The sequence below is a fragment of the Polistes fuscatus genome, unplaced genomic scaffold (assembly GCF_010416935.1).
Source record: "Polistes fuscatus isolate 324 unplaced genomic scaffold, CU_Pfus_HIC Scaffold14, whole genome shotgun sequence".
NCBI classification, from domain to species: domain Eukaryota; kingdom Metazoa; phylum Arthropoda; class Insecta; order Hymenoptera; family Vespidae; genus Polistes; species Polistes fuscatus.
In genome coordinates, this window is record NW_025113042.1 from 8,689 (window position 1) to 22,123 (window position 13,435).

The 13,435-nt window shown below is 32.1% G+C and overlaps 1 long non-coding RNA gene across 1 annotated transcript; it reads right to left on the minus strand.

Moving 5' to 3' along the window:
- Positions 1-5,378: 5,378 nt before the first annotated feature.
- LOC122514261 lies at positions 5,379-6,857 on the minus strand. The gene is made up of 5 exons (XR_006303011.1): positions 6,816-6,857; positions 6,697-6,739; positions 6,548-6,592; positions 5,565-5,884; positions 5,379-5,418 (listed from the first exon to the last, which is right to left on the minus strand). It is a non-coding gene; the product is annotated as an uncharacterized LOC122514261 (long non-coding RNA).
- Positions 6,858-13,435: the final 6,578 nt, after the last annotated feature.

Here is a 13,435-nt window from a genome sequence, read left to right on the forward strand (position 1 = left end):
TTCGATTGCATTTAGCAATTATATTTATCTGCATTTAGCAGGTGTGTTTGTATTTACTGCGATTTTCGTATGCACTTTTAAAGTGCAGGCAAGCCTTTTAAATTGTTTCATTTATGTACCAAAACTATACATTTTATTCCAAAAAAATAATTACTCTACTTTTATATAATAAATAAAAAAATATATTAAAATTGTGTTTTCATACTACTCGTTATTTCTCCTCCATACATCTCTTGTAAAATCTTTCTTCAAATATTTGTGTATAGTAAAAATAGTTTCTCCCACTCTCTCTTATGTACTTATTAACTCTTTCATTTGATATTTATTTATAATAATTTTGGAATGAAAATGTATATTCCGGACATATTAATATCCACTTATGAGTGCTGACTGCCATTTGTTTTATTTCATTTATTTAGCAAGACATATACGTTTCTAATCGGAATGATTCAAAATACCTTCTCATTAATTTGCACTATTTAAATATAAATCATTTATTGTATGTATAGAGTGTGTATGTGTGAAATGAAATTTACTAATTATTGTTAGATAAATTTCTGTGTTTAAAAAAAATAATACGCAGATTGAAATATTAAAATATTTATTTATTAGATACTTTTATCAGTGCATTCATTCATTCATTTTTGATCATTCTGAATGAGAAATGTATATTCTTACTGTATGTTCATCTGCATTTAGCAGGAATTTCCATCTGCGTTAAGCAGGTATGTTTGTACTTACTGCGATTTTCATATGCACTTTTCAGTGCAGGTATGTACTTACTGCGATTTTCATATGCACTTTTTAGTGCAGGCATGTACTTACTGCGATTTTCATATGCACTCTTCAGTGCATTCATAAGAATGATTCAAATTTTCTTTTTATTAATTTGTTACTATTAAAAAAAAAAAAAATCAACGATCATATATTCATAAAAAAGAAATGTATAAATAGGATAAAAGACTATGTAAAGCAAAGTGAAAATAAGAGTCTGGTAACCATTGGGATGCAATAAAAAATACATTACATTATATATTCAATAAATTATTATATTTTGGAAAGAAATTGAAATATATTAAATTGAGAAATGAATTGAAATATTGAAATATTTAAAATATTTAATTATTATATACTTTGATTAATGTGTTTATTAATTCAATTTGAATCATTCTGAATGGTGAAACCTTTATTTTGTGTCCTTATCTGCATTCATGAATGCAGGAATGTCCTCTTCTTCCATCGTTGTATCCAAATGCACTATTTGTGCATGCTGCAGCAATCCATGGACGTCCACACAATTTAAACGAACGTGACTCTAATTTCATAAAAAATATCTAAGACAAGACTCTAATTTATATACTTCAAAAATGCAATGACTCGACTATTAATTTATTTTAATAAGAAAAATGCAATGGGACTCTAGTTTTAATCTAATGTAATAAAAAAATTGCAATGACTCGACTTTTAATCTAATTTAATAAGAAAATTGCAATGACTCGACTTTTAATATCATCTAACGAGAAAACTGCAATGACTCGACTTTTAATTAAATAGAAAAAAATGCAATGACTCTATTAATTAAATAAAAATAGCAAAATCTAGATTCTAGTATTTAAAAGACTTTTAATTTTTCACGAACGCGAGTGTGGGACATCGTTGGGAGATGGAATGGTCCATCATCTCCATTCAGGAACAACTTATAACTAATACTACTACGAGCATAAGTGACAACGTGATAAAGGGGTAGACAAAGGGATTTTGATATGACCACGAACCATTGATCAAAGAATTATCAAAGATATCCTTTGAAAAATAACTCGTAGTCGAATAGTTGCCCACTTGATACCACAATTTGTGGGGGCCTCTTCGGCATTTTGCCTCTTCTTTGCTTCGTGCCCTGACCACTGCAATGGAGCATTCCCTACGTGCGACGCAAGAAAAGAATTACGTGTCAAAAAACGCCCTACCGTTTGAAACGATACATCATAAAAATTGGCACATTTCAGTGGATTATATTAAAAGAATGAAATCGTCCCTGAGCTAAACCGACCTAATCCCGACCTGTTCTCACCATACGCGACAAGACTCAAACCCTCGTGTTTAATAAAACGCATTTTATTATACGAGACGCATTTGTGATCTAAGCTGAAAGAAAATTGGGAAGGAATCAACACAGTTATTAGTAATTTTATTTCCGCAGGTTTTTACGCTGGTATTTTTTTTATTTTCGTTTTTGTTTTTGTTTTTATTTTCACTTAAACCTAACGAGAGGTAAGAGCTTGCAACGTACAGTATCGATTTATCCTAAATAATATAACCACTGAAATATGACAAAGTTCATAAATGCATCATCCCAAACGCCACTGACGAATCCCAACACGCAAACTCAACTGCGTTCCTACCTGAGTGCGTCTCGATTTTTTCTAACACAAGTTTTATTTACTTACTTATTTGTAAAATAAAATTAAAAAAAATAAATGTGTAATAGATTGAAAAAATATTGAATTAATTCCGTAAAGTAATTATACTAGCTTGTGGACGATCAATAAACTCGAAAGAATTCAATGATCGTACGCAACTACACAAGCACATTTAATCGAATGCTCCAGCAGATATATTTTTCTGAATGATGAACCTATTAAAAACTAGGATTAACACGTTGCACGTTAAAGGTGACAATGTTTCGATAAAAAGAAAAAATTACAACAATTGTAATAATCTCAATTTATTCGAATAAGTGTATGTTATTTCTAACATTAAGAATTATATTACTAAAGATCGCGAGGTGCAAGTGTTAATATACTTAAAAAACTAAGTATCAAAACTAATTCAAAATCCTTTGCCAAGTTCAAAAGATATGAGGGTGATTTATCTAATGTTCTCATTGGTTGCAAAGTATTTTTGAACTGCTTGATACAATTATCTTAACTTAAAATGCATAGTATCAGCAAAAAAATGGAGACATAAGGAATAATGGAAAGTGTAAAAATTTGCTGACACTTAGCCAAAAACCCCGGAGGCATGATTGCGTCAGGGTTGCGTCCGAATAGAAGCAAACCTATTGCCGTACCCGGTTCTTACCTACTTAAAATTAATGTTTTCACATACACACAGAAAAGTATGCTACCTGCCTATCCCTCCACCTATATTTAAAAGTGCAAACAGACACACCAACACAATCATTCCACGCTGGATCTGTATTCGCATACCACCAGGGTGCAAAAAACCTAAACTAGAGAGCATGCCCCGGGGCACCTCCGACACCCTAGTTCAACCACGTTTTCTAAACTTATATTCTAAAAGGTTACGTACCCCATGCTGTAATCGTCTGCCAAGGCTAGTGATTATTGCAATAATAACTAATGCAAAAATACTGGTACATACTAGTATATATCTGCATACTAATATGATACAAGTATTGTTAAATTTCCACAAATAAATGTGAAAACTCTACTACTCGAAACGATTCGGAAAAAAAAAGGAGAAAAATTTAATATAAGTATAAAAATACAAGTACATATCACGCGTGACTGTACAAGTATTTATTTAAATATTGAATGATGCATTAATAAAAAACTTTCGCGAAACGATGTACGATACACACTACCTGATACGCACACACTGGTGTAAGTACATCGTGCAATCACTAACGCAATGACAGCCGCCAAAGGAGGAAAACTTAAAAACTAAAACCCATGCAAACTTTTTCTCACCCATACGTGTAACACCTGGGCAACACGCATCGATGAGAACGAAGAGAGCATAGGGGGGAGAAAAGGGGAATTAGTATATTAGGCTGAAAATCCTGATCTAATAAAACATAATTAACATACATGAAAAAACATTTTTATAAAAATTCATCTAAACGGATTAAGGACTCTACAAGTCATTTGGTGAATAATGACTTAAGCAAGTGAATGAAAAAAAAAAAAATACCCCATAAGAAACGTTTTATATTATTATATAATACTGTTTCGAGGTAGTGCAGTGTAGAGTGATTCTAACGGTGACAAAAGATGGATATTTCTTAAAAACCTCGGACGACTCTTTCACTAAATGGCTGTTCTAATTAAAGAACTGGGTTTTAAACCACCACTTAATTGCCAGAATCTATCCGGTCGCGAATTTTGTTTGTCTTCTTGCTCATTTATTGATAACAATATCCAAGTATCGATATATTGAAGTAAATTACGATTTGAAAAACTAATCACGATTTAAAAATCTGATCATTATTAAGAAACTAATTACAATTGAAAAACTAATTACGAAGCAATGCATATAAAACAATTTTTACATGCTTTTTATTGGCACGAAATCGAGTAAATTAATGCTCGATTTCACCATTACTAACACGATTAAATACGTAAAGAAAAAAAATAAGTACAATAATTAATTGCATGTTAATTAAGTGAATTGAAACCGATGAAACAAGAAGACCCTGCCTATCTAAATAAATCACATATATAAAAATCACATATATATTGGGAATCACTCGTGAGCAAAACCAAAGGTTCTACTCACGGTCGCTTATGCTCGCTTTGGACAAGATACATCTACGAATACAACCAGGAACCCGTGCCGATATTGGAACTTTCATCCTCGGCATGATTGGGTCACTGGAGGAACTTTAAATTTGTTCGCTCACTCGTTACCAATTGTTACCATAAAAATAAAATAAAAAATGAAACTGAACAATTGGCAGTAGAAGTTCTGCGATGGCTCAAAAACACTCGTCCCCCTCGCTGTTGGTTGAACGATGTCGTGAAGTTGATTTAAATTGGATGAATTGTTGAATTGTTGAATTGTTGAGTCGATGAATTGTTGAATTTTTGAATCGATGTATTGTAGAATCGATGAATTGTTGAATCGATGTATTGTAGAATCGATGAATTGTTGAATCGATGTATTGTAGAATCGATGTATTGTAGAATCGATGAATTGTTGAATCGATGTATTGTAGAATCGATGAATGTTGAATCGTGTATGTGAATCGATGTATCGTTGAATCGTTGAATGTCGAATCGTTGAATCGATGAATTGTTGAATCGATGTATTGTAGAATCGATGTATTGTTTAATCGTTAAACCGTTGAATCGATGATTATAATCTATATTTAAAAATAAAAATAAAATTAATTATGTTTCATATCATTCAAAAGATTTTTCATGAATAAAAATAATCACGATTTAAAAAATGAATATGTGAGAAGTAATAATTGAGATTAGAAAATAATAATAACCGTTGATTTATCTAGACGAAGCCAGATGCATCGATAAAGATGTTCCAGAAGAAATAAAGATGTGAAGTTGATTTAATTGGATGAATTGTTAAATTGTTGAATCGATGAATTGTTGAATCGATGTATTGTAGAATCGATGTATTGTTTAATTGTTGAATCGTTGAATCGATGATTATAATCTATATTTAAAAATAAAAAATGAAATTAATTATGTTTCATATCATTCAAAAGATTTTTCATGAATGAGAAACATGAATAAAAACAATCACGATTTAAAAAATGAATATGTGAGAAGTAATAATTGAGATTAGAAAATAATACTAACCGTTGATTTATTCAGACGAAGCCCCAGGTTCGTTGATAAAGATGATCCAGAAGAAATAAAGATGTTAATTCACACTTTCGACCATGACAATATTTTAATCGAAACGCAAATCCTCTTCTACCGAATTGGCCGAAAGTGTGTTAATGATTCTAATCGCGTACCGAGCAAATTGTTTTCTCAACAAGATTATTTGCATTGATTTTAAATATAACGATTTAATTACTTTTATGCAATCTATACGATCGCATACAAAAAATGCAACATTTTTCAAAACGAACACTGATTCTATGATTGCATTGCCCGCAATCGCAACTAAAGCTCTGAAAATCAAAGTTTAATTAAAGCAAGTCGTAGCGTACTTCTGTTTATTTATGTTAATAATAAAAAATATATTATATAGTTTTATTATTCAATTATTTAAACTACGTATTTCAAAAATTCTGGAATCGTGCTACTATTTTTTGTATGCTTTAATTATTAATAAAAAAAATTATTCAAAATTGTAACCACAAACTTGTAAACTATATAAAAAAAAAAGTAAAATACAAACGAACAAATATCGCGAATAAAGAATAAATTTCATCGCGATAGGGTTATTTTTACAGAAGTATGCTAATTGCCTTAATACTTATAGGAAAGAATAGATATAGCATTAATGTAAAACTAAACAAAGTACAATATTTATAAATTATCGTTTGAACAATAAAATAGAATCGGCTGTGTCTTGAATTATTTATGTGAATTAAATACCGAAAGAACTAAAATGAATTTAAATTAAAAACATTTAAACGACAATTGCAACGCGTAATTAAATAATTAATTCGATAAATCATTTCATTTACTTTACAATTAATTAACGATACGAGAAGTTAAAATTTTCTAATGCATCGAACGATCCATTTGGAAATTGATGCATTTATAAAATTAAAGAAAAGAAAGAAAGAAAGAAATACACTTGCACGTATGTATGCAGTTGTATATACCACCATTGATTAGTATAATTTCCATGGAACGATGGTGAACGTCTTCTTGAAACCATAAAAAGAATAAGAGATTATGATAGAAATTTTTGTGAAACTATCGATACATATAATCGATAATATAATATAATTCTAATTACAGATCTTCTTACCTAATTTCAATGCATTCACGTCATCGATAATGATTGCATGTACCTGTAAATGAAATTTGATTAGATTACAAAATTTGATAATGAAATATTTTTTAATTACGGAGTAATTAAGTTCTTACGTGGAGCGAAACTAGTTGAGACTTGTCTCGACGGCGTCCGACAGCTGAATGCGGTATGACGTAGCTCGAGTCACCCCACCCCTCCTATTTACCTTATATGGCAGTCGCGAAATGTTTTTCTATGCGTACTCGATGATAGACGATGTGTATATATAGACAATGCTCGTTACCTCGTTTGACTTTGACCTTCACTTCGCATGTTTTTCTTTATCTCTGCGTACGTTCAAACGTATTTGATCATTAGTACACATAAACGTTGATATAAAAAGTAAATACGTTATGAATGATACGTTAAATATGTTATATATAAAATAAACTACGAATAAAATACATTAATATGAGAATGTATTGAATATACTGTGAATGTATTAATATATAAAAATGTATATGTAAATACATTGTATCATAATAATGTAATACATATTCTAATAAATGTGTAGAGAAAAAATATGTAGACGGTACGCGGTAGAGGGTAGAGGGTACGCGGTAGAGGGTAGAGGGTAGACGGTACGCGGTAGAGGGTAGAGGGTACGCGGTAGAGGGTACGCGGTAGAGGGTAGAGGGTACGCGGTAGAGGGTAGAAGGTACGCGGTAGAGGGTAGAGGGTACGCGGTAGAAGGTACGCGGTAGAGGGTACGCGGTAGAGGGTACACGGTAGACGGTACGCGGTAGTGGGAACGCGGTAGTGGGCAGAGGGTACACGGTACGCGTACGAAAAATGCTGATGGTAAATTACCATCAGAGTTACCGACCGAGAAGAGTTCATGGTAAATTACCATCAGAGTTATCGACCGAGAAGTGTTGATGATAAATTACCATCAGAGTTACCGACAGTAGGAAAACCTTCATGGTAAATTACCATCAGTGTTACCGACAGTAGGAAGACCGACAGTAGAAAAACTAATTACTTTATAATTTTTTTAATAACTTTTATGTATTTACAGATACCAGGGAGTTGTACAATATTATAGAAATTAAAGTTGCGATGTATAAAAGAGATTGCATTCGATTCATTCATTGCATTGCACAGGAACATTAAAAAAAATGTACATTTGTTTAGACATTTACATAAAAATGAAAAAATGATATAATCAGAGCGTTTTATCTTAATTTTTCTTTATTTCAAATAAAATTCTCGTTACACACATGCGCAACGTTAGGAAAGTCATATAAATAAAATTTAAAAAAACAAATTTTATAGAGCACAATGGCTCAATCTAACGACGAATTTCGAGGAGGAGGGATCACAGAACATATACTCCTAGTTTTAAAGCAACAATAGACACTTGCATCTATTATATTAACAATTATTTTAATGCACTAATGCACTCTCTTTATGTTACAGCTAAATTTTACCCTCGAAGTCATCACTGCGCAGAAGCATTAAAATAATTACATAAAAGATAAAAGAATACTAAGATGAGAACGTTATAATATTAAATTTTATTGATTAATTTTATTGATTTTCTTTTATACACATGCGCAACGTTCGAAAGGTCCTGTAAACAACTTTCAACAAAAGAACTTTTTACAGAGAACAATGACACAGATCAACGGTGGATTTCGAGGAGGATGGATGACTGAACATATACTCCGATCTTTTAAACAACAATAGACGCTTGCATCGATTAATTAACAATTATTATAATGCACTAATGCACTCTCTTTATGTTACAGCGGAATTTTATCCTCGAAGTCATCACTGCGCAGAAGCATTAAAATAATTACTTAAAATAGACAAAAATACGAAAATCATAACGTTTTAATCTTTAATTTAATTAAATAGATTTATTATTCTTTTTATACACATGCTCAACGTTCGGAAGGTCCTGTAAACAACTTTCACCAAAAGAAGTTTAACACAGGATAATGACTCAGATCAACGGTGGATTTCGAGGAGGAGGGATCACAGAACATATACTCCGAGTTTTTAAGCAACAATAGACGCTTGCATCGATTAATTAACAATTATTTTAATGCATTAATGCACTCTCTCTATGTTACAGCTGAATTTTACTCTCGAAGTCATCACTGCGCAGAAGCATTAAAATTATTACATAAAATAGATAAAAATACGAAAATCATAACGTTATAATCTTAAATTTATCGATTAGATGGATTATTCACTTTATACACATGCGCAACGTTCGCAAAGTCATATAAACAACTTTCAATAAAAGTACTTTCATAGAGGACAGTGTCTCATTTCAACGGTGGATTTCGAAGGGGAAGGTACATAAAACATATACTCCGATCTTTTTAACAACAATAGACGCTTGCATCGATTAATTAACAATTATTATAATGCACTAATGCACTCTATTTATGATACTGCAGAATTTTACCCTCGAAGTCCTCATTGCGCAGGAGCATTACAATAATTACATAAAATAGATAAAAATACAAAATAATAACGTTTTAATCTTAAATATTATATATAAGATGTTTGACACCCTTTATACACATGCGTAACGTTTGGAAGGTCTTATAAACAACATTTAATAAAAGTACTTTCATAGAGGACAACGTCTCATTTCAACGGTGGATTTCGAAGGGGAAGGTACATAGATCATATATTCCGATCTTTTAGACAACAATAGACACTTGCAACGATTAATTAACAATTATTATAATGCATTAATGCACTCTCTTTATGTTACAGCAGAATTTTACCCTCGAAGTCCTCACTGCGCAGGAGCATTAAAATAATTACATAGAATAGATAAAAATACGAAAATCATAACGTTTTAATCTTAAATTTTATTAAATAGGTTTATTATTCTTTTTATACACATGCTCAACGTTCGGAAGTTTTTGTAAACAACTTTCATCAAAAAACTTTAACAGAGGATAATTACTCAGATCAACGGTGGATTTCGAGGAGGAGGGTGCTCCGAACATATACTCCGAACTTTTTAACAACAATAAACTCTTCTATCGATTAATTAACAATTATTTTAATATTTTAATGCACCCTCTTTATGTTTCAGATATTTTTAATAGATATCTACTGGTTTAAACATTACATATATATTAACGTACTTTCAATAGAAATAATTTTAATATATTTTTATTTTATGTTTCTTTAGATAACTTTTTTAAATTTAACTTTGTTACTGAGCCAATACATAAACATAAAATTTACCGATTACTTATATTGTTTTTTAATCAATTTTTGGGTCTTCGGAAGCGGTTACCTCCTCGTGGTTAGACCCGGGCAATGGTATTTTACTTTCAGTGTAATGTTTAACATATTTTATATGCTATACATTCCATTGCAAGTGAAATCCAGCTAAAGACCGCTTACCATAATCATTATAATGATAATTAGTTTCTTTCATTTTCCCAATTAATATCATATTACAATTCATTTCATTGTTTTACCTTCAATACTCCCTTCATATTATATCCCACATTAAAATACTCGATTTATTTTCTAGGAACACTAATCTTGTGCATTCTTTCAGACGTTTTTGACGTGCAGTGCGGTCGGTAAAGCACGTCTCGGTCGCGTTCGCGTTCGCGTTCGCGATAAAAAACTTCTTTATAGTTTTTTATTTTCGTTACCATCCACCCACCGTCATCCTAAGGGTAGGAGACCCATCGGGCATTCATCACTGAAGATTAAAAGTAAGTATAATTTTTCTATGAAACATTTTCTATGATAAATTTTCAATAGTTTTCGATTACGACGAAGATATTAATCGTTCTTTTTCATTTTCTGTTTCAGAACATCATTGCAATCGAGCGCGTAGGCAATGAGGTACTCGAGTGTTTGCATCGTTAAACAAAAATCGGAAATTTTTCGGGTGAAGAAACTCCGAAAGTTTCTTTTATTCGGTTTATACGTGTGCCATCGTCATCCTAAGGGTAGGAGACCCATCGGGCATTCATCACTGAAGATAAAAGGTAAATTAATTTTTCTATTAAATATATTTCATTAATAATTACTTATAATTTTTAAACTATAACAATGATTCTAATCGTTTTGTTCTTTTCTCTCTTTTCAGAAGGCTAAGTGTTAGTGTTAGTGTTTGAACTGCGTGCAATGCAGTTGTAAAATTAGAATCAGTGTCGTGGTCGCGATAAGAAACACGTAAGTTTCTGATTTTCGTTGGAACCGTCTACGGCATCGTCATCTTAAGGGTAGGAGACCCATCGGGCATTCACAATCAAGATAGAAGGTAAATTCATTTTTTATTAAACATTTCTTTAATAATTACTTGTAATTTTTAAATGGTAACAATGATACTAATAGTTTTTTTATTTTCTCTTTTACAGAAAGGTAAGCAAGTGTTGGTGCTTGATTTTTGAACTGCGCGCAATGCAGTTGTAAAAAATAGAGTCAGTGTTTGTGCGAATAATTAAAAATACAATTTTTATCGCGAAGTAGAGTCAGTGTTTGTGCGAATAATTAAAAAATACAATTTTTATCGCGAAGTAGAGTCATGTTTGTTCGAATAATTAAAATACAATTTTTATCGCGAAGTAGAGTCAGTGCATTCGGTCATCGTCACCCTAAGGGTAGGAGACCCATCGTGCATTCATCAATGAAGATTAGAAGTAAGTATATTTTTCTATGAAACATTTTCTATGATAAATTTTTAATAGTTTTTGATTACGACGACGATATTAATCGTTCTTTTTCATTTTCTGTTTCAGAACATCATTGCAATTCGTGCGCGAAGCAATGTACCGGGAGTGTTTGATCGTTTTAATATAATTAAAATCACGGATTAGAAGCACGTTCGCTCGTTAATAAAAATTCGGTCGCGTTTCGCGTTCGTGTTCGCGTTCGCGTTATTTTTGAGATTTATATATTAATTAACTGCGAGCAATGCAGTTAATTGCATTAGAGTTTGTTCGTATAAAATTATAGTTCTTTAATTTTAAAACAGTCGTACAGACTGTTCGCGAAGTAGAGTCAGTGAAGTGCATCAGTGAAGTGACCACGTATCGGGAGTGATATTTTTGTGTTTGCATTGACTGCGTGCAATGCAGTCTTTGAATTAGATTGTAGAATCAGTGTTTGTACGAATAATTAAAGTAACATTTTAATCGCGAAGTAGAGTCAGTGACCGGGCGTAAATTAAATTCAAATCGTATCGCGTATGTAGATTCAGTGTTGTTCGCCGTTTAAGAAAAATTTCGGTTTCGCGATAAGAAACTTTTTTATAGTTTCTTATATTCGTTTATCGCGATATTAGAGTCACGGGAGTGCGGGGAAAAGTGCATCGAGGAATTCTCCCATGGGTCTGATGGACGAGGGATGCAGCTGGACCATTTGCTACGAAGTAGGAGTGTTTTGGAGCCACCGCAGAACTTCTAATGCTAATTGTTCATATTGCATACATGCGTCATTTTATTTTAAAATGCCACATATATGTAATATAACATTTAGCAGGTCGTGAGTAAAATTTAAAGTCCCTCCGGTGCTCAATCATGCCGAGGATGAAAGGTCCCAATCGGCACGAGTTACTGGTTGTAATTATTCCAAAAAATTATTGACGAGCACATGAGTGATTTCAAAAAAGGATTAGTCCTTTTTTGAAATTGCTCATGAAAACTGTATATTTTATTGTATGTTATATTATTAGTTCAGGATAGGTCTTCTTGTCTCATCGGTTAAATTCATTTAATTAACAGTGCAATTAATTAATGCACTTTTCTTTTTTATTACGTGTTTCGTTCGCGTTTAGTAGTGGTGAAATCGAGTATTAATTTACTCGATTTCGTCCAATAAAGCATGTAATAAATGTCTTACATGCATTGCTTCGTACTTAGTTTATTTAATCGCGATTTTATTTTTCGATATAATCAAAAAATGAGCAAGAAGACAAACCCATTCGCGACGGATAGACTCTGGCTGTTATATGGTGGCTCAAAGCCCAGTTCTTTCATTAGAACAGCCATTTAACGAAAGAGTCGTCCGAGATTTTTATTATTTTTTTAAATTCTTAAAATCTTTTTAAAAGTCATTATAAATGACTTGTAGAGTCATAGCCCGCTTAGATTAATGAGAGAACATTTTTATAATAATCAAATCTTAGATTAGGATTTTCAGCAACTAATATACTAATCCCCGTTTCTCCCCCCTATACTTTCTGCGTTCTCATTTATGCGTGTGCCCAGGTGTTACACGTATGGGTGAGAAACGGTTAGTATGGGTTTTAGTTTTAAGTTTTTCCCCCCCATTTGGCGTCTGTCATTGTGCTAGTGATTGCACGGTGTACATTGCACATGTGTGTGCGGTTAGGAATGTGCATTGTACATCGTTTCGCGATACGTAATACCGCGCTTATTATTTTTTAAAGTTATTGAATAAAAATAACTTGTAGAGTCACGCGTACGATACGAAATTTTTTTTTTAACAATCGTTTTGCATAGTAGAGTTACCGCATTTATTTGTGGAAACTATGATATACTCGTATATAACTAGTATGCATATATACTAGTTTATACTTGTATTTTTGCATTAGTCATTTATGCAATAATCACTAGCCTTGACAGACGATTACAGCAATTGGTACGTACTCCCATAAATTTAGAAAACGCGTTTGAACTAGGGTGTCGGAGGTGCCCCGGGGCATGCTCTCTAGTTTAGGCTTTTGCACCCTGGT